Here is a 27665-nt window from a genome sequence, read left to right as displayed (position 1 = left end):
GTCGGTTCCGATCGTTCAACGCTCCTGCTCACCTGTTAGCATTCGTTATCCACTTTCAAGTCCCTGGTAATCCTCACCGCGTCTGTGCACGCACTTGGCGCTATTCACCGCACGGAACACCCATTCAACTGGCTATGGGACTGATCCCATTTGGACGAGAGGCCGAGAACCGAAGCAGACCGAACCCTTTGCGGCTGCTACGTGGAGCCATAGAACGCCTCCATGTTTTTCACCCAAATAAGTAGACACATAAACGCGCGACTCCTTGAATTGGGCGGTGACACGCGCCACCTAACGGACAGCGCTCAAACTAAAGAAAAAAAGAAACCAGCAATTCTTGCTCTGAGCGCCTCGCCAGACAATGCCGTATGTACATGTCCCACGCCACACTTCACTCATACGCGACATACAGACATCACAACATTTTATACATCATTGCATTCAGAAACAGCACAAGATACAACATGACATACTGACACTCTATATCCCTAAACACACGTCAAGTCGACACCACCAGCTTATATACTGCTGTATTTTATGTGACCGATTAGGATGGTGACCACTGTCATATTTTGCATAAATACGAAAAGACTGTGCAAGATTTAGCCGTATGTATTCGTTTCCTCTACTGCCCTTGGGAAAGCGCTCGTATCTCTAATGTAGGGCCATTGCAAAAGTGAACTGCAGGTTATAAATAAATTTGAATAGTTGCTACACGTCACATTTTGAACAGTTTCGTTTTCTCGCTTGCCTACACTTCAAGTATACATAAGCCTGTTTAATTAATTGTATTAATTATCGAAACCAATTTCTGCAATCACAACTTTCTAAACACACTGATGCATTTTCTTTTTTCTTTTTACATATCCAGACTGACCTTAGCGGCGGTTGGGTAAACGTTGAGTACACTGAGCACGCGCAGTTGATTTTAGCGAAGCCCGTCTGCCGGTCCTCCCCGAAGCGTTATTTCAGTTTTCTTCTTTTCGCTAAATATCCGTTCTATGCGCTCGCGCTCGCGCCAAGAGGACAGTGCAGAATTGCTGCTTTCGGGCCCGTGCCTTCACCTGCAACGAACGCGAAATACGTATGCTAAATTATCTAAATCCTGGTTGAGACAGCAGTGTTTGACTGCGTGCGTCTGACTGCGTTGCGGCAGCAAGAAATCAGGACATCCCTGCTGCTTATATCGCGTGCCAAGATAATTCCTTGAATTGGATTCCACGCTTGATACGAAGCACAGACACTCCGGTGAGTGGTTTCCGTTCTCGACGCAACGCTGTCAAACGCTAGTGTCTGAACCGGCCTTGTTTGAAGCATTTTGTTTATCGAGTATGCTCGATGAAATGTGCCAATTGAACCAGAGAAGGTGAATCATGTACCTCGAGACAGAGAAATAGTGAAATACACGGACATGATCCCAGATATCTGTGTACGTTCGTCCTGTCCGGCCTCAGTCGTGGTGTTCAATGCTTCATACTCCACTGCACTTGAAAGCAAAAAAAAAAAAAAAATGGGTACGACAGGCGCGCAAGTTCGGCGGAACCGAGGAGGCCAGTTTCAACTGATCTGCACGCAGAACTGACCGATCACACCTTTATTGAGAGCACGCTCTTTACTGAACCGCACAATAAAAGACGACGAGAGCAGCCGAGTGCAGCTGTAGCCTCCACCATGGTAAGGAAAAACTAGCGCCACGAGGCGCTAGTGGCAGGAAGGCGAACATACGTCTGGTCGGAGATTAAAATTTGACTCGAAAGACTGCCAGATGGCGCCACCACTGCCGTTGGCGTGCGCCGTGCGCCCTCCTCCTCCTCCTCTCTCCCCCCCCCCCCTCCCCCGGTTTTTTTTTTTTTTTTTTTTTTTCTGGTTTGTTTGCTAGACTGGTGCCGCGCCGGCCGCTGTGAGTGGCCAGCACGGCACCGGTCTAGCAGACGAGCCGCGCGCGATACACTTCACAACAACTGCGCTTCACGTGATAATACCAGTGCAATCAAACAGAAACAGTACGTTCATTGAAATGCATTTTTTTTATTGAACCCCATTCAAATGAGTTGCGGTATTTCAAACCCGTATCTACAAACTCCGTTGGCAGTCCACCGCCCTCAAAGGGGAATCAAAAACTGTAGTAGGCACTAAACACAGTAAAGTTGTCAAATATGTAAAACGAAATTAATTACTTCAACGTACAAACTAAGAGAAAAGCACTTATCATAGAATTATCTAAATGGCTCTATAAACAACTCCCACAAACTAAACTAGCTTCTGAATACCCAAACAAACAAATCAACCCCGAAATAAAGGAAAAGGCTTGCAGGTGAGCTGCATAAGAATAAACGATAAATAAACCATAAACAAACTCGCTAATAGGCAATGCAATTAAGAAAGAAAGAAAACAACTACTGTTTTGGAGCGACTACATCTCTGACTGTAGGTGCTTTATCGGTACTCTATCCTAACATATAAACACTAAGCTGTCAAATTAACTGAAGATTGCTCTGACAGCAACTCACCCAGAGGAGCAAGTCCTTGCAGCAACGGATTCGTAACAAGAACGGTGGGGCACGCGTTTTTCCACAAACGAATCTTCCTACAACTTGCAAACACCGTAGCGCCGAAGCGCTCGCTGCACAAACAACGCTGGCGCAGCTTGCTCGTCGGCAAGGCGGGCAGGCTTCCAAAGTCCTGGCGATTTGCATACGCAATCCATTTCGATGCTCTGATGGAAAAATCAAGTTTCGAACGCTGACAAAAAAAAAAAAAAAAAAAATTGATATAGAGGTTCACCTGTCGTCTGTTGGAAAACGGAAGAATGAGCACTCCGAGTTACTTCGCCGCTCTGTAGACTCCGTAATACGCCGTCATGAGACACGCAAAACACTCGGCAGAATCTCTGTCAAATTAGAGACATACATCTCTAATTATTATAAGCGCGCATCAGCGTCGCACCGTGCTTGCCGTAAAATCCGCACTTTCGATTTTAGCACGCGCGGAACGGTTTGAAAGCTTGGAGTGCTTGGAGTGACGAGCGAGCGCAAACAAAACAAAAAAGACAAAAACGGTCGTTTCCCTTCGCTCTTACTGATTGGTCGAAAGAGCCCGGAGTGCTTCGCTTTCGGTAGCGAAGATCATATACACGTCGCCTGCGCTGAAAATCATAGCGGCGAATATGAGCATAACAGTTTGGTCGGAGTCGGCTGGGTAGACCTACGAATCTGCTCTTTGGATGGACGTACGAGAGAGAAGCCAGCGACGCGGCGCCCCTATCGGCCCACCCGGGAACTCCGGAGCTGCATTCGGATGACGAGAGTATCTCGTCCGGCGAACATTCAAGTCAACTCACTCCTGCGCGTAGCTTCTTGTGCTTTTCTAGAGATTTGGTTGGGTAAAACCCACGACGGAACCAAAAAGGACAACCGCGATACTTTTTATCGGCCTCGGGTTTTAGCAGGTGCCTACCAAGGTTGCCTGTACTTGTTAGTTTTCTGCCAGTTTAGGCGAACTGAGCCACACGCTTGTTTCGACCGGTTCAAATTTGAAAAAATAATAACCAACGCACAAAGAAAACAAGTTTCAAGTACTTTTTGAGATTTTTGAGGTGACTTTTACTATTGAACGACTGCATGCACTTGAATGTTCAATACAAGAGTTTATAAAACGTGACTACCACATTCTTGTCACCTGCCAACAGGGTGCTAACTCTCAATGGCTCGAGCCCAGTGTGTAGTTAAGTAAGCCTGTGGGGTAGTTACAGCCGTCAAAACGCACGATGACGAAGGGGGGTGCTCACTTTTTCTTAGAGTGTAGTCTGGCCCAAATATACTTTCACAGACCGCCACAGAACCTTTTTGTTGCAGTGAATCTGCGACAATAAAAGAGGACTACTTCTTTTATTATTTCTTTCGCAAAACTTGATGACATAATGGTGGGATCGAAACCACCCGTCTGATGATAGGCGAGTGCGGTTCATGAAGTGGACACGAGGACTGCGTGAGCACTCGGCTTTGGCTCGTAAAAATCAATGCCTTGGTGGACACTCTGGTAGAGTGAACTAGAAACGGCTGAGTGTGGCAAGCTACAGGCTCCGCTTATGATTTCAATTGCACCTCTAAATCTAGAAAGTGATTAATGGAACCAAGCCGATAAAGCCCCTTCATGTTTCAAAAGTAGCGCAAGGTGCGTCGATGCACGAGGCACGTGCGATGTGCAGCCCTTAAAGAAAATCATGGCGGCACAGCGCAGCACTGAGCTAGATTTCAGACGCGATGTTCTTACCTGTAGTGTAGTGTTTTATTTGGAGAGCCGCGGCACCGCAGAAAGGCAAGAGCCCGTACCAAGGAGGCCCGCGGTGCCGTGTCTAGTGATGGTGATTATGTGATGGTGTAATGTACAGATGAAAGTTATGGTGTGTTAGGCCTAGCAGCAATCTTCGCGGTGATGGTCTTCGCGGTGCTGCAATGGGCTGCTTACTTCTGGCAGGCCGGTCTCAAGCGCCTGGAGAGGGCTCTTCGCGTGCCATACTTGCATACGAGCCGGCCGAATTACCGGCGGTGCAGGGAGTCCAGGAGGGCTATGTTGCGCATTTTGCACTCCCAGGAGACTTGGAAGAGGGAAGTGACGTCAACGACACAGCAAATGCAGATTGGGTGTTGACAGAAGAAAACGAAATCAACACCCAATCTGCGCTTGCTGTGTCGTTGACGTCACTTCCCTCTCCCTAGTCTCCTGGGAGTGCAAAAAGCGCAACATAGCCCCCCAGCACCCCCGCAGGGGTTGGCGCCGGTGTTGGCCAGGCGGCAGTCTTTACGAAAGCGGGCCTTGGAGTGCCCCAACTTGCGGTCCAGCTTGTAACTGGGCAGCGTGAGAACCCCCTGTCGATCGAAGACATGGTCTGTGGCACTGGTTTGGCTGGCTCTCTGACGATCGAAAAGACACGTCTTACGCCCAGGTGCCTTCTTCGTGCCGCGCGGCACGTGCCTCGAGCATTTCCACAACAATCAATGGCGCCACTCTTTCCAGGATAGAAGGGCCTAGTGCCAGTAAATAAGCTCCGCTTCAGAGTAACGACACTTGTCCATATTGTGTCCTAAAATCATGGTTGCCAGTTATTTGAGGGTTTATTTGAAACCAGAGACAACGCTTTTCCGTCCTAAACGAATGTTTAAACAGTTCGCTACAAAGCAAAGCAATATCACATGAGCTTCCAAACACAGAATCTAATGCCAAGGAAGTCGCACTTTTGAATCATGACGATTGGCAGTTACATCTATTCTGCACAAGCACCAAAATGGCGGCGCCCACAACAGTGTTGGGGAACTGAGGGTCGATACTCTAAGCGCAGCTCACTTAGTGGCTCTAGAGGGGCCTTAGAGCCAACGTTACTGGAGCAAGCTCAGTTTCACAGCTCCGCCTGCGACTTGGGCTCAGTGGCGGTCACGAGAACTAGCAGCGCTGCAGTCAAGTCTTGGTTCCGGATCGTCTAGCCCGCCAAGTTTTAATAGCAATACTTGAGCTCGGGCGAGTTGTTGATTCATACTAACACTTCACAGCTCAAGGAAACAGACGCACACAAAAATAAATTTCAAACACTCAAGGAAAGAACACTCACTATGCGCCAACTCTGATCTCTGTGGTATATTACACTTCATCTTTATCATTTTTTTGTTTTGCTATTGTACACATAAATCTGTAAAAAAGAAGAAAAGAAAAATATGAGGGAGCTCTAAACGCAGTGGTAAGTGGTAGCAGACAACGCGCGAGACAGGGAAGCAAGATCCGACTGCAGCGCCGCTAGTTCTCGTGACCGCCACCTGTGCCACTCGCCTCCGCAGGCGAGAATAAAGGGATATTCACACGAGGGAGAAATCCCGGGGATTTCTCCCCGGCACGCGCATCCCACGACGAAAAGCCTCGCGTTTTCATCTCGTGATGCGCGCGTGTGAATACCCCTTAAGGAGTATTCACTGGGCGCCATATTTGTGGGTGCTGTCTAGAGCGCATGCTCAGAACAAGCCCACATTAATAGGCTGCTAAGACCGGCAATCTTGAGGGTGCGGAATGCACGTTAAAAAAGAACTGTGGAAGCTCGCCATCAGCACGCGCTCAGCGCTCGCGCACACAGCTATGGCCGCCAGTGAATACTTCCTATAGGGGGCTGCGAAACTGAGCTTGCTGCAATAACGTTGCTTAGAGCCACTTCGATCGCAGCGCCACCTTCGCTGCGATCGAAGCGAGCAGACACAGGTAAAGGCGTAGCCTCCTCTACACTCACGAAGCCTGGCAGTTCGATGACGGTGCCATAGAATGCCCGGTCGCAGATTTGGAGAGCGAGGATCTGGAACCACAGAGCATTTCTCGGGGAGCCTGTAGTCAGCGCACAGCATTTGCAGCGGCGAGGACCCGGAGGAGGGTTTTCAAAGCCGACGAGAAAAGAAGCGGTAGCCCGAGGAACGTGAGAAGCACGAGCAGACATTCCATCGCTTGGGACAAATGTTTTTCGGCGTTTCGCCGCAGCGGAGCGGCCGTTAAGGGGTATTCACACGAGGGAGAAATTCTGGGGATTTCTCCCCGGCACGCGCGCATCACAAGATGAAAACGCGAGGCTTTTGCATATCGCAAAACCTGACTTTTTTGTCGAGGGATGCGCGTGCCAGGGGGAAATCCCCGGGATTTCTCCCTCTTGTGAATACCCCTTTACATGCTGCTTCTCTACCTAAACACCTCACATCTACCGATTATCGTCTTTGATGCGGCAAGCTTGCCGTTGAAACCCTCAGGGCGCTCAACTTTTTTCCGACGTTTCATATTGTAAATTAGTAACTATCACGTTGTAGTCTTGAATGGGTTAGGACGGCGTTCCACCTGAACTCATCACCTTGCCTCCTGTTCCTGCATTTGGCTGCATGCTCGAAGCAGAGGCTCTGCCGGGGAACGGGGGCTCCTCTTTTTTTCTTGACGAAAATATACAAACAGGTTAGGTATATGGTCAGTCAGTGATCTCGAGTATAGAGGCCACTCCAGTTTCGTTTCAAATCTCAGACTGTTGAGAAAAGGGCGCACGCTGTTCATTTCCTCAGAAGTTCGTTCAGAAGAAAGGGCCTTGCACTTCTGCGCCACGACAAAAGCCACTGTTCCAGTTCAAGTTCAGATTCAAAAATGGACCATTTCCTCAATTCAGTGCCATCTGGGGGCTCCAATAGCCGTTAAACGTTTTAGAGTACCAATGGCGGCAATGAACCGGTAGTCTGCAGTATCTTATCGGGCACCGTCACTTTTGCACGTCAGCGCCAAACAATAATGTGCTCTTCACTGCACAGTTTCTTCTCGATCTTTCTCAGTGTCAATGTTTGGAAAGATGCAACCCCTAAGAACGAAGCGCCAATTCACAAAGACTCTCTTTATAATGTTCCATAGACACTTTGCGGCAGTTGTGCATGGCCGCCGCCCTAAACCGTGACCTTCAGTTTGTGTGTCCTACTATTTTGATCACTTCGCTCTATCATTTCCACAGCAGGACTCTTCATTGCCATTTGAAATTTGACTGTGTCTATATCCCGAGCATTGTGCTTTGTTGGGCTCGTGAACGCTCGCTTCAGAGGCTTGGTATCTCGATGATACAAGAGAAGTTCAAAAACAGCGGCTGTAATCTGGCGCGTGTGCCAAGCGTCTGTTTTAACAGACGTTTGGCAAAGGTATACATAGACCTTCGCAAAAATCACCTCCTGCGCGCTGACACCTTTGTCTGCTGGGCTGTGGAACGCCGTCTGGGCATGGGTTGTTGCTCTGCTGTGGGGTATATTAGACGCCACGCATGATTGCACAGCTCAGTGACTCAGCATTTTTCGCCCGGGTGATCACCGATGGAAAGATTTATACATCAAGGTGCTTTGAAGACGCTTGTGTGCTACTAACAGATTGACGGGGCCCGAATTAGAAATGAACGATTACGCAGCTCTCGCATTAAATTCCTACTTCAAATCGTACCAAAGTATCGAAAGTATGGGCCTCGAATAATCAGCTTAGGAGCATCTTTCACTTCTTCCTTCATCAGTAAACAAAAGGCCATTATTAGCACAACATATATGCCATTTTTTCCGGATGATGGTAGTGATCAATGTGGCGAGACTGAACTTTGGAAAGGGTCTCAATGGCTTCCTAGAGGGGTAAGATGTTCTGTCGTATAAGACGTAAAGCTATGAAGTCGTACATTTCATTGGAGGGCTAGGGCGCAACTGAAATTACTTCAGCCCTCCACCTCGCGCAGAAGGCGGGTTTGGTGGTGGAATGGGATAGGAATAAAATGAATTTCCCAGCGGCTATGTTCTGATGTATCTGCTTATGCTATAGCAGATGGCGGGACATGTTGGGAAGCGCGCGGTCCCCGCGTGCTGAGAGCGCGCGGTTTGAAAGAGCACGGGTCTCGGTCAGTCGGGAGCCATGATTAAAACGAACGAGTCGAGCGACTAACGGCTGCAGCTGGGTCTTACTCGCGATACATCACACTTTTGGCGACGAGGTCGGTGAACGGACACCACAAGGGCGAGTGAACGATGGCTACCCAGGGCAAGCTGGAAAAATTTGATGGAACAGCGTGGCCGTTTTGGGCAGAGCGACTTGGATTCTACTGCGAAGCAAACGGAGTGCTGGAGCCTACAAAGAAGAGGGCTTTACTGCTGACCCTTTGCGGAGCAAAAACCTACGAAGTGGCACGAGCGCTCGTGGCAACAAAGACTCCTGGTGAGGTCAGTTTCGACGAGCTCATGGCGACATTGAAGAAACACTACGACCCGCGGCCGTCGGAGCTTTTCAGCAGGACGAGATTTCAGCAAAGAGACCAGCAGGTGGGCGAGTCGATATCAAGCTATGTCGCAGCTTTAAAGAAGCTTTCTGCCGACTGCAATTTCGGAGTTCTGACGGCAACCCCAGCGGCGGTCACAGCTAGCACCAGCAACGCAGGTTCCGCAGGCGAAGCACAATCTCCTGCTCGACAGCCAGAGCTGAACCCAACGTTGCTGCCTCTTGAGGTAATGTTGAGGGATCGTTTTGTGTGCGGCCTGCGCGACGAACATTTACAACAGCGACTGTTTGCAGAAGTAAACCTGACTTTTCAGAAGGCGCACGACATGGCGCTGCGGACAGAGAGCGCCGCACAGCATCAAAAGGATCTGAAAGCAGAGAAGTCCGAAATTCACGAAATCCCGAAAGAGAAGACACCACTTAAAAAAAGAGACATCAAGGAAAAGAGAACATCCGAATCGACCAGATGTTACAGGTGCCAGGAACAGCATTCAGCTGCTTCCTGCCGATTCCGTAACGCGCGATGTAACTTCTGTCACAAAACGGGCCACACTGAAAAGGCTTGCTTCGCGAGGACAGGACCCAAGAAATACCCGCGCTCCACACATATCATCGAAAAAGAAGATCATGCATCTGAAACCGAGGATGATTCCCCTGGAACTTCGGCAGATCTATTCGAGCTTAATGCTGTGCGAGCATCAAGTACATCACCCAAGTTCATGATCAAGTTCAAGATTGAAAATCGAGTCATTGATTTTGAGGTGGACTCGGGAGCGGCCAGCACCATCATCAGCGAGGAAACATATCGTCAGATGTGGCCAAAACACCCTCCGAGGCTAGACCAAGAAGATGTGACCCTACACACCTGGTCAGGCGAAGGAGTGGAAGTGCTCGGCACAGCCGATGTCGAGGTACGACACAAGTCCAAGGACTACGTACTACCTCTGTTAGTGACGCAAGGAAGGGGCTGCAACCTGCTAGGAAGGAACTGGTTCAGCGCACTAAGAATCCGAGTGAGCGGAATACACAACGCGGGTGCCAACGACAACGTTGCAAAGGTTCTAAGCACACACGACAACGTTTTCGACTGCAAGATCACCGGACACAATGGCCCACCTGTGCACCTGGAGTTGAAAGAAGATGCCAAGCCACATTTTCTCAAGGCACGACCGGTGCCGTTCGCGATGCGGACAGCAGTGGAGGCCGAAATTCAGATGCTCCAAAATCAGGGCATCCTCGAACCAACTCAACACTCGGAGTGGGCCACGCCAGTCGTAGTCGCACGGAAGAAAGATGGCACTATCAGGTTGTGTGGAGATTACCGTAGCAAGGTAAATAAAGAAGCAAGGACAGCGGTGTACCCAATGCCTACGATTTCCGAGATACTAGCGAATCTCCAGGGCGGATCAGTGTTTTCAACTCTGGATCTCACTCGGGCCTATCAACAACTGAGCCTGACTGCTGAGACTGCAAACGTGTTGACCATCAACACCACAAAGGGACTTTTTAGGGTCAAGAGGATGCCTTTCGGTATTTCAGCAGCTCCGGCGATTTTTCAACGATTTATGGAGACAGTGCTAGCAGGAATCCCTGGAATCGGAATATACTTAGGCGACGTAATTATCAGCGGATCAACACCATCGCAACATCTGGAAAGGCTCAGTACGGTACTATCACGACTTTCCAAGCAGGCCTTCGTCTCAAAAGGGAAAAGTGTCGTTTCGCAGTTGATCGAGTGCGGTACCTCGGACACATCATTGATGCGGCAGGCATTCATGCTACCGACGATAAGCTCAAAGCCATCAAGGAGATGCCTGAGCCAACTAATCGCACAACTTTGCAGTCGTTTCTCGGCCTGTTGGCATTCCATGACCGATTTATAGCAAATCGGGCAACCATTGCAAAGGAGCTCTACGCTCTCCTCGAAAAAGACGCTCCCTGGAAATGGGACAAAAAGCACCGGGAAGCCTTTCAACAATTGAAAGAAGCCATTACCCAGGAAACGGTTTTAGCACAATATGACGAGAAGAAAGGCTTGGTGGTATCATGCGACGCGTCACCGTATGGCGTTGGAGCGGTTTTAGCGCAGCTAGACAAAGACGGAAACGAAGCTCCCATCATGTTTACCTCGAGAACCTTGGGAGAAGCGGAAAAGAACTATTCGCAATTGGATCGAGAAGGACTTGCGATTGTGTTTGCCATGCAACGTTTCCACCGATATCTTGCCGGACGTCACGTGACAGTAACCACCGACCATCAGCCTTTGCTTGGGATTATGGGTCCGAAAGCTCCAGTACCAGCTGGTCTGCCACCGCGCATGACACGATGGTGTGTGAAATTAGCTGCTTACGACTACGAACTCGTCTACAGAGCAGGAAAACACAACCAAAACGCAGACGCGTTGAGCAGACTGCCATTGAGAAAAAGTGAAGATGAACCGCGACCACCAGGGGACGTTTTTATGCTGGAAGCATTGACTAAGCCTCCCATGACAGTTAAAGACCTTGCAGACCAGACTGCTGTGGACCCTACGCTTTCTGAAGTTCTACAAGCAGTCAAGAGTGGAGAGGTCAAGAAGCTAGCTGGCGAGCGTTTCACAGCCTACAAGATGAAGTCCACGGAACTATCGATACACCGAGGTTGCCTAATCTGGGGATCGCGCATCGTAATTCCCACTTCTATGAGACCAGAGGCGTTAGCCTTGGTACATGCAGGGCACAGGGGAGTGGTCGCCATGAAGGCGTGCGCCCGAAGTTACCTCTGGTGGCCGGGGATCGACAAGCAGATTGAGTCCTGTGTGGCCCAGTGCGACACGTGTCAGCGACACCAGAAGGCGATACCCAAAGGAAGCAGCCCAACATGGGAAAGACCTTCGACTCCGTGGGGCACGCTTCATGTAGACCTTGCGAGACCGGTGGACGGAAAAGTGTTCCTGGTCATTGTGGATGCGTTCACTAAGTGGCTTGAATTATGTGCTATTTCGAGTATGACCTCAGCATCCGTTATCTGCGAGTTACGCAACGTTTTTGCGACTTTTGGTGTACAACGAAAAGTGGAATCGGATAATGGATCGGCTTTTGTTTCCAATGAGATGAAGACATTTTACCGCCTAAATGGAGTTTTGGCGGTCACAAGTGCGCCGTACCACCCCGCAACAAACGGTCAAGCGGAACGGATGGTGCAGCAGCTAAAGCAGGCACTTGCTAAAAGAGGAAGGGAGGAATTCAAGTGTTTTCTACCACGGTTCCTTTACAAGCAACATACCACAGTGCACACGGCGACAGGCAAGACACCAGCTTGGATGATGTTTGAACGAGAGTTGCCATCTCCACTTGAGAGACTGATACGCGTACCCAAGGACGAGGTACAAGCGACAACCGAAAATCCATGCCAGTTTGTGGTGGGACAATCCGTATGGGTTCTAAAGTTCCCAAGTGGACGAACTTGGATGTCGGGGGTCATTACAGAGCGCCTGGGTTCGCGGTCATGGATAATCCAGACAGAAGACGGACTAGTTCGACGGCACATGGACCACATACGACCAAGGCTATCAGCTGCACGTCGGTCGAGTGATACACCATCAGCAGCCTGGGGCTTGGACGTTCAGGCCGAAGAGGCACCAGCTGACGCGATAAGTGCAGAAGGCAACGAACTGTCCGAACCTGTGGCTATGCCCATCCGGGCAGGAACGCGGGAGCGAAGACCGCCCACAAGATACGGGATCACAGCCAAGTGAGGGGAAGATGTGATGTATCTGCTTATGCTATTGGGCAGGAGATTGAACTATAGGGGGCGCTCTGACCCGTTTGTTTTCCCCACGCTCGGTGTTTACTCAACACAAGGCCTGTGCACATGCCGACAGGCCTTATGGGCATGACCATGTCATCTTCTACAATGGAGCGCGGGGCACAGTTTAATGTAAAAAATACTAACAATCGACGAAGCGACGTTAAGTGCCGGATCTATCCTCAGAGAATGCGAGCTTGACCCACTTCGGCTTTTGTGCTGAGCTGGGATCGTGCATGCTGCATTGTTCATGCAGGCCGTAGTGGAAACAAAAGAGCCCCTCCTCCCCCTCGCCGGAGAGCACGAACTCCAGCCGAACGCTGACGCCGCGTTCGGTTATGTCGGCCGAGCGCTGCGTCATTGTATTTGTTGTCCCCATCCGTGTAGTTGTAAAGTTAACCGCTTGGGCCGTCACGGTCTGTCCTCCTCCCCAATAGCAGATGGCGGGACATCTTGGGAAGCGCGCGGTCCCCGCGTGCTGAGAGCGCGCGGTTTGAAAGAGCACGGGTCTCGGTCAGTCGGGAGCCATGATTAAAACGAACGAGTCGAGCGACTAACGGCTGCAGCTGGGTCTTACTCGCGATACATCACATATGTCCAAGAGTTTATTGATTTTAAAGTATCGACGTCTATTAAAGCCACTGTTTTTTCAAGTAGAGTAAGTTCAGCTAAGTTTAATTTAAGACAGCTAGTCATATCAATGGCAAAGGTACCCACGCCGAATCCAACTGGAGAAATATAATTGATGCAAGCGAGTTCTTAAAGAGCCCCTAAAAATAAATTTTTTTCTTCTTTAAACAGTATAGTCAGGACGAGCGTGTAAAAAAAAATAATTTTACGCGAAAACAACGACAACAAAAGTTAGAGCAATATTGACGGCGCGAGATGCGATTTAGTCGGTAGTCACCTCCTTTCCACTTGCTTTCTCTCTCGGCATTTCTGGTGCGTGGAGGAGAGGTGAATCGGCTTCGCCTTCACGTTGAAGTCTAAAGAGTTTTTAGACTTTTTAGACGCGGCACATTCCGAATGAACATTCCGCGCAGAATTTTAAATAAATTTCCCACCGTCATTATTGCTCAAATTTTTTTTCGCGTAAATTTTATTTTTTGTAAAAGCTTGGTCTGCTGGGCAAGTTGGTAATTGACATTCATATTAAAAATGGCGCAAAAAAGACGGGACGCAAAGGCGAAGGAGCCCACAGGACAAACGCTAACTGGCAACTGAAGATTATTGAACGCTTCCAACTTCGCTATCGCCGCGCGCGTACACGCGCGTAATCTCGTGTCAGCAAAAACACGGCGTACCGCCAAATGAGTAGATATAGCCAATTTTATTTTTTGACACGAGTGTCCCAACCAGACTGTTTAATTTTTTTTAGGGGCTCTTTAAGAGCTTAGTGTACTTTTATATCCGAATGTTTTTGTTTTGTTTTGAGTTTTGACCATATTAAACTCCCGATTTCCGAAAATTGGAAGTTTACTGAAAAATAAACTCCGAAAAATTACGAATGATGGGGCAACAAAAAATAAACTCCAAAAAACACTGAATTCTATGCATGGGGCACAAAGTTTTCTCATACATAAGACTAGTGGATTTCCCTATCAGGAACACATATGAGAGTCGACAGTTTTACCTCTCAGTGGCGTCCCTGACATCGAACTCGGAAAGCTGCGTTAGTGGTCAACGTTCTGTTCGTTTATAATCACTGACAAATGTACAACGGTAGGGAAGAGCTTCGGTTGTTCCGCCTCTAGCTTTCTACCTTCGATCATGCACGGTTCGGTTTCTCGTGCACTTCGAAGGCGCGCGTGCAGTCAAAGCACGACAAAAGGCATGGAACGCGTGCTGGAGGAGGCCGGGCGTTCGAGGGACACCTTCTGCCGTTCTCACTTTCTTGGTGACTATAGTAAACACATTTTTGTGATCAACAGACACGCGTCCCGCACTACTCTGCCGGCCAGACAGCTGCTCCAGTCCAGACTAACCAGCAATCAGAGCAGCACCGCTGACGCCATCTTCGCTTCCATGACAACCCGCAGCGTCTGCGCAGTCGGAGCCGTGTATCTCTTTGCGGAGCCAGCTCACCGGTGGCGCAAGGCTTTTCCGTTCAGCATGGGAGCTCGAGTTTCCACCAGGGCGTCGCTGCTGGCAGCGCTCTGCCCGATCGATGGTTGCTCGGGGCATGCGGCCAGGTTAGCGCGCGCGTCATCGGTCGCTGCAGCAACAACTCTCTCCCTCCCCAGCGGGAAGGAAATTTCGCGAGGCGAGAGCGTTGCTCGAACGTGTGCGTCTTAGCCCATCACAGCGCTCGAGCGTTGGATCCAGGCTCCAGCTGGTGCGTCCTCCGACTGCCGACCGCTTCCCACGCTTCTGATACCCCGAGTTCACCGCAAGGTGAGCCCTGCTACCGAGACGACCGGAAAGGCTTGTTTTGACTGAGACCGCATTGTCGAGGTCGTGGGAGCCATTGGGAGGTGTCGCAGGTCGGCTGATGCAGGGCGTGGGTAGTGGCACAAAAAGTAAAGGAAGGGGAGAGGAGAGCGGGGGGGATACTTCTCGTGTTTCTAATGCAGTTCAGCCGATGTCACGTACACGCTGTACGCATTTGCTTTGACTGCGAGATTGGTGTTTCACCTTTACGTTTTTTTTGTGAATTTTGAGACAGCTTTGACATTGCGTTTCTGACGATGTAGTGTTCTTTCTTAATGACACGAGATTCTCTCAAAAGCCGAAAAATTGCGGTACTTTTATTTGATGGTTTGGAGAGCGAGGGAGACACATGCCTTAAGAGAGAACAGCTGCACTCAAGTTAGAGTGTTCATTGACAGGTTTACGGCGCATATCTGAGTTCCTACTATTTCTTAGAAGAACCTCACATAATTTCCTTTCCCGCTGTGAACGGCGTATTATTTCGCTGCTCACATTTAAAATAAACACACGATTTACTTCTTTTTATCTTAAGCAACAATCCTTAATGTGTAATTCATTCTTAATGCTTTTCAACATTCTGTAGTATAAAAATTGTTGTTGAGATGTTACGCTGCACGGAACACTAAGCCATAGCTGTCTTTGGTCCCAGAACAATTGCGACTATTTCGACTTATTTTTGACGGTTGTCCTGATGCAACAAAAACGTGACCAGAGTTGGGGTAAGCAGCGGTATCATATCTGCAGTGCTCAAATTTAGCTCGTCAATTTTCTAAAATAAACACTTTAGCTTGTGTTCATACGCACCGATTTTTGCAGATAGAAGGAAATTGATGAGGTTAAAGTTTTTCTTTAGCCCTTGGCTACTATATTTTTATGTTGTAGGAGTAAAGCCTCGGTAGATCACACTCTGCATATTTATTTACAATATCTACGCTGTCCATTTGACAAGCTCATCGAGGGGCCTGTCGCCGAATCCTAGAGCTCGTGCAGCTCGTGGTCCAGGCACCTCGTGTCCTTAGCTCGTGACTGCCCCGCGAGCTTGGCGCCGTTCAAGCGCCGATCACTGCCGCTAGCTGCCCCCAGCTGCCGCTACAATGTCAACAAAAATGCATGCGTATGTCACGTAACGAGCTTCATTGAAAAGGTTTTCGCTAAGCTAGAAAAAACAAAATTATATAATGGCAGTTGTTCTTTTGAAAAGGTTGGGTTCTCTGGGGCCGTGACAGAGAAAGCGTTGCTGGGGGCTTATAACTTAAGAGGTAACAAAAAACAAAAGAAAAGCCAGACATTATTTAGTTGCATATTACTAGAGGCCCCTAATAAGCTTACACCATGTTATGATGTTTACCAGAAATGTATGGTTCTTAACAGAGGCCAAGCCACCCTGCTTTGTTCCTATTGATATTTTGTTCGTGGTTCCTGAAGGGATCAGTAATAAATCATAACGTTCTTCATCCTAACAAGTAAATCGTTAGATAGGCACCGACCTAAATGTTGATTACAAGGTTTCTTATTTTTACAACTCTTAGTTTTAAAGGGCTTTATAATTGCGGCTTTATATCTGAAATATATACCAAACACATGTGCTGAATGAGGATAATTGAAACACCTCGAGTTAAATATATGCCCTTAGAAACGGGTATCTTCTTGTCCCAAAAAACTTTAAGCAAAAGCACCGCCAGGAAAATAAAAACCTGAATTGTAGGACGCCAAGGGTTTTAAAAATCTGCATTCAAGAATACAATCTCCCTTTTTTTTATTTATAGCGTCATTTAGTGTTGTTCACAGAAAGTTAATTTACTTATTTTTATACTAAATTATTTACTTCTTGTGTGAAACCACATATATGCATATAGGTTTATTATCTTACGAATAGAAGTTTTGAACAAGAAAACAATATATCTTGTAAACTTCTTCATGGGCGCTGGTACTGCAATTTTACGCTTTAACTGTTAAAGTACATTACATTAGTTTTATAAGTTTCATTACAAAAACTACGCAAAAATAAGATTTATTTGGGACTAAAAATTTAACCAACCTTTTAAAACGTTGGCGTAAAACATATATTTACGAGAACAAATATGTTTTTGTTTAAAACGATATATATATATATATATATATATATATATATATATTTATAATGGCCAGGTTTGTTTTCTACCGTCCCCTTGCATCTATCTATCTATCTATATATATATATATATATATATATATATATATATATATATATATTGCATCCTTAAACATTTTAAAATATTCATAGAAACAAGTAGTGTTATACATTTCGCTGAAAAGTATGGGCGCTATAAGGATTTACAGCATGGCTCAGTTGGGATTTTAATATTTATTGAAGGAATCAAACACTTAAATGGTAATATTGACAGCAGTAGGTCGTGCTATATGCTGGAAAAATTGGCGCGACCATGTACCTACAAAATGTTTTCTAGTAAATACAGTCTTAAAAAACAACGCATACTTATTTTTAAGATCTACGTAAAATGGCCAGGACAACGTGAAATTTTGTCTACTCTCCTTGCGAGAAAAGTAATGTGGCGTATAAACTCTTTGGAGCGTCACTAACGGCGCACCACACTCTGGCATGCCGTTGCTGCCTCGGGGCCAAAGAGAACAGGCAGTTGGACTATGCTTCCGCCTCTCTCAAAATGTAAATGAGTTCGAACGGACGCGTTCCGCGATTTTGCATAAACCAGGTGTCCCAATTTATTTTTTTTCCCCACAACTTTCGGTATGACAGGAATGACGCGTTCGAGCCGTGATCATTTGTCTTTCAAGAAAGATTTTAACATGTACTGTTTTTGGTTCTTTTGTGTAGGAACGCGTGTAAGCAAGGTTCTCGGCGGCGTTCTCTCGAGTTCATAGTAATAAGATATCGGCTTTTACTATTTGCATTGGTCACCAACTAGGTTATGTGAATGGATGGGATTTTCAAGCACAATGTAAAAGGCGTGCATTGATTGCCTATTCTGAGTCAGCGAAGTGCACTCGGGTGATTAAAAAAATAAAGAAAAATAATTAAAGATGAGGGGAGAAACAACATTACCCCACTAACAGATACAATGACATTAGACGCAAAGATTAACTGTAGAGCGTCTAGAAAACGTTGACTTGGCACAGAAGGACTAAGATAAAATCGCGATATTGGACGACGATATATCTTTCAACACGCACCAGGATAAATGGCATTAGTGTTGTTGCGAGTTGAAAGATACGTTCGTCGTCTTTGTCCAGAGTTTGTTTTATTTTTATGCGTCATGTTTTTGGTTACAGATATTTGCGCAACCTCAACTGAAAAGTACGTTGTTTGCTGAGAACGACTCTCCAATTCAGGGGAGGCACAGCCGCTTTTGAATTCGAAGAAGCGTTTAAATGTGGGCGGCTTAAAAACAACACGAGTAAAACGTTCCTGGATTTTACTATAGTCACTACACTTACAACTGAACAAATGCAGTGTGTGGCGAGTCTCTGACATCTCATCATAGCTTCCCAAACATTGAGATTTCGGCAGTAGATCTTAAGAACATCAAAGAACAAATGAGGTAGCAAGAAGCGCGAGCACAATATGCCCCGCCCGATGTAATTGCAAATTACATTTCGTCGCAGTTCCGCCCCACGCTGCCCGCAATGCGCAAGAGAGGAAGGGAGGAACGAGGAACATTTACGAATGTGACGCCATCTGCGGAGTCAGGTGATCCATGCTCACCCTTAAGATACGACTCTCTCTTAAGATACGACTCACCCTTTAAGATTCGACAAAACGTGCAGCAATTGCTGCGGGAAAAAAAAAAAAAAAAAAACGGTTTACGCTACATTTTGCTAAAAAGGGCGATGCAGCAATTTTTGTACTTTGCGCAAATACCACCTAGAACGGATCCCTGACGTTAATGACAAACACGCGTTCATTGTTCACCCCGCGCAATAGAAGACCCGAAAAAACAAATTAAAGAACAACGAGCAGCGTTCACTCCCTCAACTCGCAGCCAGAACAAGCGGCCACGTGATCTGGAGCCGATTACATGCCGCCAATGTTGATCATAGCCACGCGCTGGGGTTGGCAAAGCACAGGACACGCGCTGAGTTTCAGACATCGTTACGGCTCGGCTATTGTCGTCGTTGCAGCGATTGGACACGGGCCACTCCCGAATGCTTCTCGAGCTAGTAATTATCACGAGCCCAAATCGAGTGCCCACGCAATGTTCGGGTCTCATCTATGAACCGCATTCAAATATCGTCATTAGTGTGTACTGCGATCCCCACGTTACGTCATCAATTTTTGCACAAGAGAGATTGAACGAAAATGATAGTTTTTGTCTTTGAAATTACAGCGCAACAAAGGAGTTTCTTGGCCAGTGGCGTTGTTCTTGTTGTTGCAGAAAACATCTTTATTCCACAAAGGCAAGAGAAGGGGGGAGGGGGTTAGGGGTAAAAAGAGGTAGAGAAGAAGTAGGAGTTAGCTGTATAACCCTATTCCAGGACTCCACCTGCTTGCGCCGCCTTGGTCCGCCGGATTAGCAGCTGTTGCTTAACCGGGTCTTCGCTCGCGAGCGCCGCATGCCACTCCTCTTCGCTTGCTTCACATTGTGAAGTTTCTTCATTCTTCTCGCAGGCCCACACCATGTGGTATGTGTCTGCCTTTTGTCACCCGCTTCACGGGTACACTACCGACGCGTATCTGTCCGGGTGCCAGGTTGTTGTTGTTGTTTGCGGGTTTTATGGCGCAAGAGCTCCGATGGCCATACTGCGCCAAACTAGGTAAGCTAAAATACATTGTTAAAAGTACACTAAGACTAGACTAGAAGCTGGCTATAGTTTGTGTAAAATATCTGTAGTTTTGAGAAAAGCTAAAAGACGTTCAAATGATATGAGAGGCTGTTCCCCTAGAACCAAGACAGGGTGAAACGGGATGTTGTATTTAAAAAATTCAGGAAAAAAGGTCTTGTATTGTTGTAGAAGGCCACGGCAAAGAAAGAGAACATGTAGAACAGATACATTTTCTCCACAGTACTTGCATAATGGCGGTTCCTCACCTATCAGCAGGTATCGATGAGTAATGAACGAGTGGCCAATTCTCAAGCGGCACAGGAGAACTTCGTGGAAACGATTTTTATTATAGGAGGTTTTCCATGTGCCAAGTTCTGGTTTAATGGCATGAAGCTTATTATTATCGGCTAACTTCTATTCAGACTGCCATAACAGTGAAAGTGAAAATCTCACAGACATTTTAAGGTCTTGGTAAGGTATGCGAATATTCGATGGTAAAAGGTTCCGTGAAGAGGCGGCTAGTCTATCTGCAGCCTCGTTGCCTCCAATGCCCACATGGCTCGGGATCCAGCAAAATATGATGTCATTCCCACCAGCGAGTCCTTGTTGAACTTTGGCCCGTACGAGTTGAGTCAACTTATTCGTAGTTGATGTAACAGAACATACTGCACTAAGAACACTTTGAGAGTCTACAAAAAGAATGGCTTTCATCACTTTGCTCCTGATTATATAGTCAAGAGCTGTTAGAACACCATATAGTTCCGCAGTAAAAATGCTGGCGACATTGTTGAGGCGAGTGACATGAGTAAACGAATTTGAATAAACAGCGGAGCCGACATAAATTGAGGACTTTTCACCATCAGTGTAAAACTGGCAGTAATGTCTGTATTTTTCTTGCAGAGCTAGGAATTCCTGTTGTAGAATAAGTGGAGAGACGTTATGTTTATTAAATTTTGTAAAATACCAATCACAAGCTTAGGTTTAATATCCCATGGGGCAGTATGACATGCACTTTCTAGAAAATGAACATCCTCACGTGGTAGGTTAAGGGAGTGGCGGAGGTTCTCAAAACGAAGACTCAAGGGTTGAATAACAGTTGGTTTATGGTTAAAAGTGGAACAAAACTTTGACTCTCGAATACTACTGTGGGTTGGATGGCTGGGTTCCGATAGCACCTTGTAGGCATAAACTAGACTCAGATACTGCCGCCTTTTTTCAAGAGACATTTCATTGGAGTCAGCATACAAACTTAAAATAGGAGATGTCCTAAAAGCACCGGTTGCAAGACGCAACCCAAGGTGATGGACAGGGTCAAGCATTTTTAAGGCAGATGGCCGGGCAGACGCATACACGATAGCACCATAATCAAGGCGCGATCGCACAAGAGAAGAGTACAAACGAAGTAGACACCTCCTATCGGAACCCCAAGACTTGTGTGAAAGAACTTTCAAGATGTTCATCGCCTGTAGACATTTTTGCTTCAGCCACTTAAGGTGACATAAAAAGTTCAGCTTGCGGTCAAAAATCACACCAAGGAACTTATGCTCTGGTCTAACTGCAATGTTATTTCTATTTAAAGTAAGATTTGGATCTAACCAAAGTCCACGCCACAGAGAAAAGGGCACACGGACTGTTTTCTCTGAAGAAAACTTAAAACCATTTTCATTTGCCCATTTAATCATTTTATTTATAGTTAGCTGCAGCTGCCTTTCACAGCTAGACATATTACACGATGCTACAGAAATTTGAATATCATCTACATAAAGGGAGTACGATACGGAAAGAGGTATAACACGGCATAGAGAATTAATTTTTACAGCAAAGAGGGTGACACTCAAGACTCCACCCTGAGGAACCCCATTCTCCTGAACAAACAAGTCGGAAAGTGTTGTACCTATCAGTACACGAAAAGAGCGATCACATAAGAAGTTTTTGATGCAGTGAAGTAATCTGCCGCGTACTCCATATTCAAAAAGGTCACGCAGGATGCCATGTCGCCAAGTGGTATCGTAAGCCTTTTCCAAGTCGAAAAATACCGATACGCAATGCTGCCTGTTGACAAAGGCCTCCCGTACAAAAGTCTCCAGCCGAACTAAGTGGTCGGTAGTGGAGCGTCCAGGTCGACAACCACACTGATTTAGATCCAAAATATTATTTTGCTCAAGAAAGTAAACAAGACGCTTGTTGCTTAACCTTTCATACGTTTTTCCCAGGCAACTTGTCAATGCTATTGGCCTGTAATTTGACGGGAGGGAAGGGTCTTTTCCAGGCTTCAGTAACGGAATCACTTCTGCCCGTTTCCACTCGGCAGGGAAGCATGAATCTCTCCACAGGCCATTAAAATAAATGAGGAGAGCTGAGAGTGATTCCTTCGATAAATGTCGAATCATCTCATAGTGTATACGGTCAGGCCCTGGGGAAGAGTGCTTCCGAATATTCAAAGCCATTTGGTGCTCCACCATTGTGAACGGTTGATTGTAGGGTGCAGAGGCTCCTCCTGCCAAGCTGATTCTCATTCTCTCTACATCAGATTTTAACTTCAAGAATGCCGAAGAGTAGTGCGAGGAGTTTGAAACGGCTGCAAAATGTGCACCTAACAGATTAGCCCGGTTGTGCAATGAGGATGCAGATGGAAAGAGGGGAACTGTGAAACAGCGGTATCTGCCTTCGACCTTGTGAAGTCGGTCCCACACTTCTTTTGCTGGGACATAGCTACTAATAGAGGACAAATATCCCCTCCAAGACTTCCGCTTGGCCTGCTTTCTTGTCCAACGAGCTTGAACCCTATTTCTCTGAAACTCTATTAAGTTCACAAATGTTGGATACCTGCGAAATACGCCCCAAGCTTTATCCTGTTTCTTCTTGGAGATGGAACAATCATCATTCCACCATGGCTTACATTTTTTGGCTATTTTACAGGAAGTTTGAGGGATGGAACGAAAAGCGGCATTAATTATCTGTTCAGTAATGTATGTTGCGGCTTCATCATGTGTTAAGGACTGGAACATGCGAGGTTTTAGGTCCGAGTTTAGGCTAAAATGACTCCAATCTGCTTTTTCCAGTTTCCAACGAGGGGTACGTTTCATAAGGCTTGGTACAGAAACCAAACTCTCCAGGACGACTGGAAAGTGGTCACTTCCGAAAGGATTATTTAAAACTTTCCACGTAAATAAAGAAAACAATGAGGGGGATGTGAAAGAAAGATCAATAGATGTAAATGAATTGTGAGCTGCACTAAAAAAGGTTGGCTCTCTCTTATTCATAAGGCATAGTCCAGATGTTAATAAAAACCGCTCAAGAACCCCACCACGTGAGTCTTGACGGGCGCTACCCCACAAGGGGTGGTGAGCATCAAAATCTCCTAAAAGTAAAAAAGGATGAGGAAGCTGTGCAATAAGTCTTTGGAGATCATGAAGATGCAGCGGAATACTTGGTGGAATATAAATAGACACAACAGTGATAAGGCGGTCCAAAAGAAGGCGCACAGCCACAGCCTCAAGAGGCGTAATGAGACGAACCTGAGAGCAGGCTACCCCATTTTGGACAACAACTGCCACTCCACCAGATGAATTAGATGCGGGGCGATCTTTTCTAAAAACTTGATGGCGACACAACACTGACTTATGATGATCGCTAAGATGAGTCTCTTGTAAGGAGAAAGCAATAGGATGTAGATCATCCATAAAAAAATTAACATCGTCAATATTGCGTAAAAGACCGCGGCAGTTCCACTGCATAAAGTGAAAGTTGGTCATTCCTCTAAAAAGAAGTTAAAAAGTTGCTAAACTAAAGTGGAAGGAATCACTAGTTAAGAATATGTAAAAAGTTGTAAATCTGCCGCATATGGCAACAAAAAATCAACGTCACTTTGGAGGGATTACAGGTTTCTTGTTTTTGTGCTTACTTTTAGAAGTCTGCCACTCCATGTCGTCTTGCTCAGACGCATGAGTGGAGACTTCTGTACCCTCATCCATTGCCTCTACCTCTTAAGGCGAGGCCTTTGCTGCTGGTTTGGGCAGGCTCGGAGGATGGGGCGCCATGCCCCGTCCACGACCAGCCCCAGTCAAATGGGCGGAGGAGGTGCTGGGCGGAGAATCGCCCAAGTGCACCCGTTCCTGCCCCTTAGATGTTGCAGGAGCAGCACGAGAGCCATGCCGCTCCTTCGATGATGTTCTCTCCAGGAAGTGTGGCCGAGAGTGTTCACCCTTCTCCCTGGAAGGAGACTGCGGAGGAGGGACGGTTGCGGTAGCCACCGGCCCATTCTGGGTTTGGGAAACAGCCTGAGAGGACACAGGCTGTTGCCCTGTTGGAGTGCCAGGGTTCGCACTCTGGCTGGGAGGGTCCGTGGACCGCCCAACCGAGATTGCATGCCCCGGGAGCTGAATCGTCAGCTGGGGCGTAGGGGACTGCCGTGGCTTCCCATAGTCCAGAAAGGACGTTTGGGTCGCCACCGCTACCATCAGTGGTGCAGGTCCCCGCTGCACCACCTGCGAATAGCTGCCCTTGCGCAAGAATGCGAAACGACGGCGTGCCTCTGGGTAGGAGAGATTTTCTTTGACCTTAAGAGTAAGTAGTTCCTTTTCTTCCTTCCACGTTCTGCAGGATCGAGAGTATGCAGGGTGGGGTTCGCCGCAGTTTACACAGTGTGGGTCGTTGGTACAGGACTCTGCGGGGTGGTCAGATTTGGCACATTTCGCACATGTGGCTTTTCCACGGCAATGCTGGGAGCCATGGCCAAACCGCTGGCAGTTGAAACATCTCCGAGGGTTTGGAACATAAGGCCGAACCCTGCAGTGCAGGTACCCAGCCTTCACCGCGTCAGGAAGTGTGGTGGATTGGAAAGTTAAAACTATGTGCTTGGTTTTACGTTCTTGGCCATCACGATGCAAAGAGATGCGCCTTGCAGCAATAACTCCTTGATCAGAAAGGCCCTCAACTATTTCGGTGTCACTCGTCTCAAGAAGGTCATCGTCGGAGATAACTCCTTGAATGGAGTTTAAGGTGCGGTGAGGTGTGACCGTTACTTCGTGATCAGCTACAGCCCTCAAGGCAAGGAGAGCAGCACTTTGCTCACTTGATTCAATTTCGACAAGTAGGTCACCTGATGGCATTTTCTTGGCTTTAAATTCCTTTCCGACAACACCTTCGAGTGTTTTTGCGACAAGGAATGGAGGTAATTTCGACAGCTGTTTCTCACTTTCAGAGTGAAGAACCAAAAACTTCGGGAATCTGGTAGGTGTAGGTGGTGTCTTCTTTGTGGCTTGGCCTTCGGTGCGGACCCTTTTCAGGGGCCGATCGAGGGAGGTTTTAGCGCGAGAACCCATAACATGGGGAGGAATGTTCAGTGCCCGCGTGCACCGCCCACCACGGAGCCCAACAAGGGGGTAGGTAATGTGCCATAGCAATATGGGCTTGGCTGACACAATTACTCTACCAGTGCTGCCCGGGCACTATACCCTAGTGTGGTTGCAGGGACAGGACCTGTTTCCACTCAAGGTTGGCCCTTGCCGCCTAAGAAGGTGAAAAAGGAAGGAAGAGAGTGTAGAAGAAAAGAGAAAGAGGTGGAAGGAAAAGTAAAAGAAGGAAGAATAGGGTAGAAGAGGCGACTGGCTGAATCATCCTGGTCGGGCCAAGCCAGGACACCCGTCTACGAGAAGCAGGGGCTGAAGCGGTGTATTGCCTCGCCCGGGGGGCCCCGAAGGGTCCAAACATACCCCGGGCTCAGCTCAACCACCAGGGTCCCCTTTTCCCCGGACACGGGTACGCCATGCACAGCCAGACGTGGGTGGGCGAACCCCGATGGCTCGGGGTTCGTAGTGACGCCACTCACCAAGCACCTACTCTAAAGTAGGTGCCCCCTGCGTGCGGGTATGGTGGCCCACGTGGCTGGGGTCCGTGGTGACGCTACTCACCAAGCACCTAGCACACAAGGTGCAGGCGCCCCCTGCGGCGCTCGGGGTACGTGGAGACGCCACTCTCCAAACACCTGCTTTCACAGGTGCCCCCTGCGGGGTCCGGGTGCCAGGTGTGTAGCTTGTCTGGGGTGAGAAATGTATCCGTCTGTAGCCGTCGAAGGATGTGTTCCCCTTCCTTGCTCAGGGACTTATACGGTGCTGGAAATCTCTTACGTGCAAGTCGGATGTCCAGCAGACATTTGGAGAATGACCACCGGTCCTCCGTGCCTGAGGCAAGAATAAAGTCCTGGCTCGGAAGAGAATCTCGGGCTGTGGCGTGAGTCACCTCATGTCCTGGATGCCCCATATGGCCTGGAGACCAGACGATCTGAGCCGCCTGCGGGGGTTCCTACTCAATAGCCCGGCGGCCGTCTCCCCCACGGAACCCGCGTTGAAGTTGCGAACGGCGCCTTGAGAGTCCAATATTATAGTCGCTTTCGGGTTGCAAGTGATAGCCAGTGCGATGGCCACCTCTTCGGCTTCCGTAGCACAAGACACTCTGAAGGAGGCTTGCGTGACGATCTTGCTCCTGTCCGAGGTAGCCACGGCTGCCGCGGCTACCCCACTAACAGGCCCCGCGGCGTCAACGTAGAGGGTGCCTGGTCGGCTATCCCAGGTCCGAGCGAGGGCCTCGGACCTTGCCATACGCCTTTCCGCGTCCCGTGACGGGTTTATGTTCCTCGAAATTCTGCTTGTTCGAACACCGGCTCGAATATGGTCATCCAGCTTGATCTGTTGTCGTAAGGAAGCGGCGTTCTGGCTCGCCAACCCCAGCTTGCCGAGCAGCCAGCAACCGCTGTCCGCTCCTCCGAGTCTTCTGATTTGCGCTCCAATCTGGGCGTTGGCCAGCTCCTCGAAGGTGTTGTGCACTCCCAACTCATGCCTTTTAGTGGCTGCATATTCCGACAGTCCGAGGGCATTCTCGTATGCCTTGCGAAGCAGTATGTCGAGCTTCTCTACCTCCTTCTTGGTGAGGTTTAAATATGGGGGTCCATGCATCATCCTCGAAACTACAAACGCGTGCATGAGCTGCATGGCCTCCCTTCCTTTAAGGTCGTGTTGCTTGTTGCGAATTCTTCGCAACATGCCGTTGATTTGTACCGTCGTCTTTTTGAGCTTGTCAAGTGTGCTCTTGTTGTTCCTTCCTTGTGGGATAAGCTGTCCCAAGATTCGCACCTCCTGCGGCTTGGGAACCTCTTGTCCGTCTATTTTGACATTGATGTGAGTTATAAGTCCTTCTCGTGGGTTCCTCCATGACCAGCAACTCCGATTTTTCCGTCGTGCACTGATGCCCTCGGCTCCGCGCGTACTCTGCCGTAATATCGGCCGATTCCTGTAGCCTCTCCTCCACTTAACCGTCGCTCCCGGACTTCCATCAGATCGTAATATCATCGGCATATATCGCGTGCTCCACCTTTGGGATATTCTTCAGCTTCACCCGCAGATTTATCATCGCCAAGTTGAAAAATAGGGGAGAGGGCACCGCCCTTTGCGGCGTGGCTCGTGACCCCAGTGTTAGGGGGTCTGATATATAGCTTCCCAGTGAGAAAACCACCTGATGTTTCGAAAGAAAACTTCGTATGTTGTTATACCTTCTTTCCCCGCAGTTAATTTGACTAAGTCCTTCTGGTTTGCTACCATGCGTAACATTATCGAATGCCCCTTTGAGATCAAGTGCTAAAATGCACCTAGTTTGCGCTCGCGCGGGGCTCTCGAGTAAGTCTTTTGACAGCCACAACAACACATCTAGCGTCGACAAGTGCGGGCGGAATCCAAACTGTGTATGAGCCAGTAACGAATTGTCCTCAATATGTTTGGTTAGTCTCGCATTGATTATCCGTTCAAACATCTTTCCCAGGGATGATGTTAAAGAAATTGGTCAGAGGTTCCCCAGACTTAAGTCTTTTCGGGGTTTTGGAATAA

At 47.9% G+C, this 27665-nt stretch overlaps 1 protein-coding gene across 1 annotated transcript in view; it reads left to right on the top strand.

Moving 5' to 3' along the window:
- The first annotated feature begins 14870 nt into the window (after positions 1-14870).
- LOC8052672 overlaps positions 14871-27665 on the top strand; it is a 208798-nt gene continuing 196003 nt past the window's right edge. Inside the window, exon 1 of the mRNA XM_042289203.1 lies at positions 14871-14973. The gene's annotated coding sequence lies outside the window, so the exon portion shown is untranslated. The remainder of the gene's footprint in view (positions 14974-27665) is intronic.

The sequence above is a fragment of the Ixodes scapularis genome, unplaced genomic scaffold, assembly GCF_016920785.2.
Source record: "Ixodes scapularis isolate PalLabHiFi unplaced genomic scaffold, ASM1692078v2 PGA_scaffold0__279_contigs__length_252992795, whole genome shotgun sequence".
NCBI lineage: Eukaryota > Metazoa > Arthropoda > Arachnida > Ixodida > Ixodidae > Ixodes > Ixodes scapularis.
The sequence above is the reverse complement of the archived record's forward strand: the minus strand, read 5'-3'. Positions and strand labels throughout refer to the sequence as shown.